The sequence below is a fragment of the Sinocyclocheilus anshuiensis genome, unplaced genomic scaffold (assembly GCF_001515605.1).
Source record: "Sinocyclocheilus anshuiensis isolate Anshui unplaced genomic scaffold, SAMN03320099.WGS_v1.1 scaffold423, whole genome shotgun sequence".
Lineage (NCBI taxonomy): Eukaryota > Metazoa > Chordata > Actinopteri > Cypriniformes > Cyprinidae > Sinocyclocheilus > Sinocyclocheilus anshuiensis.
Window position 1 is genome coordinate 1,340,738 of NW_015549610.1, and position 2,008 is coordinate 1,342,745.

General features: G+C 40.8%; 1 protein-coding gene across 1 annotated transcript in view; it reads left to right on the forward strand.

The window, feature by feature from the left end:
* The window catches only part of LOC107659212 (monofunctional C1-tetrahydrofolate synthase, mitochondrial-like), a 44,553-nt gene that overhangs the window by 3,940 nt on the left and 38,605 nt on the right, over window positions 1–2,008 (forward strand). The window lies entirely within an intron of this gene.

Sequence of the window (2,008 nt, forward strand, 5' to 3'; positions counted from 1 at the left end):
CATTTTTTCTTAGTAACTGTAACTGATTACAGTTACATTTATTTTGTAATTAAATTACGTAACGCCGTTACATGTAACTAGTTACTCCCCAACACTGGGTGTGGGATAGGTTTAAGCCCAATTTATACTTCTGCGTCGAACCTATGCCGTAGTTTACGCATAGACGCACACACATACGCTGTAGCCTGACGTGCACCTCTCCAAAAATCTAACAGCGCGTCAATTCTACGTGGACCACCAGCGCTGTGATTGGTCTGCTAGAACCCCTCCCTCCGTATGTACTTGAGTGTTGTGTGTGTTTATGTGCACGTTAATATATTTTAATGTTACACCTTCTTATATAAAATAAAAAAAAGCAAAGAACAAGTGTCTTATCATTTATTATACTACATAGCATTATACATCAGTAGTTGTCCGCGACAAACAATGTTGATCTGCCGTGGTACAAGTCCTTGTGGAGATTGAAAGTATGCCATCTTCTCCTGTTCCGTTGTTGTCTTCTTTTTGTAGTTTTAAATAATGATTTAATGATCTGATATTTATTTGCCGCAGTCTCGGCTATAATGCTTCTCCGATGAGCCGCTTCTTCTTCGGCTTTTACCGTGGTACTGCGGGTTACACCAGCAACATGCCCGTGGACACTGCTGATGCGGACAACGATGCAGAAGTATAAATGAAAACTGATGCATAGCCTACGGTGTAAAGGCTACGGCGTAGGTCAGACACAGAAGTATAAATCAGACTTTAGGGGTTAGCATTTTTGTAGTATAGTGTAGGAAATCAACACTTTAATTGACAACCAATAAAATCTTTAGAATCAGCTGTGGGGTGGAGTTTGCCCTGAAGTAGATTGGGGAAAAAAATTGCGCATGCGTGTCATGTGCCTGTCTGTCAATGAGAGGAAGGCACGCCCTATTTTGGAGCTCCCACCCCGTTTTGGAGTTCCCGCCCCCATTTGGAAATCTCCGGGCTGCAGTTATACCCTTCTCCATTTGGACCAAAGCACTGTGAGGCAAGGGAGGGGGAGACTCAAAATGTTTCTAAACTTAAAATGCATTTTTGCCCCATTTGTGTTGTTTTACTACTTACACAATTATTTAAAGTATAAAACATTGTTATTTACAATATACAGACTGGTTTTTAATCATATTTTTAGGGGGGACAACCCTTAGATGGGGGGTCCTGTCCCCCCCCCCGACCCCCCCGGGATTTCCGCCTATGAGACCACGCAATACACACAGCGATATGGATTAGAAGAGCATTCAATTATCTTAGAACTTAATCGGAGACATTCTTGTCTTCCCCTGCACCGGAGTCGACACGATGGCGGACAGCTTACAGCTCACTCAGGGCAGGTCTAAGGTAAGACGGCCTTGTCAATCAACTATCGTGGGAGGGGCCTGTGCAGAACTACGTCTTTCTGACAGGAATCTCAGAACAGCCTGATTTGAAGGGGATTTAAAAAAAACCACTGGGTGGATTTTTATCATTATAGGTTGGATGTGTACACACACTTCCAACACACATTTATGTTCAAACAACAACAAGTGAATTTTACATCCGATGACCCCTTTAAGATCCTTCTATTATCTATTGAAACCCACAATGATATTTAAAATATTAGTAAGCTTAATATATATCAAATCATAATTTATTGGGTACTTTCAGTTGGGAGGTGGCTGTCCCACAGCCATTGAGCTAGGTTCAAAAGTAACTAAAATTTTCACTCCCGAAACATTTGGTGGAGTTTCGGTAGTGACATCTTTGTTTGTTTTTTTTGGTTGTTATCCCATAGAATTGTCACTACCGAAACATGTCATCATTGTTTCGGTAGTGACAAAAGGGAACACATACCGTATTGGGCCGAATATAAGACGACCCTGATTATAAGACGACCCACCTTTTTCCAGATGTACCTTTTGGAAAAAGGCTTTTTAAAAAACAAATCTTGTTTTTTCTCAGTAAAACACATTTTGTCTTCAATTATTTTCATATTGCATATTTTTCC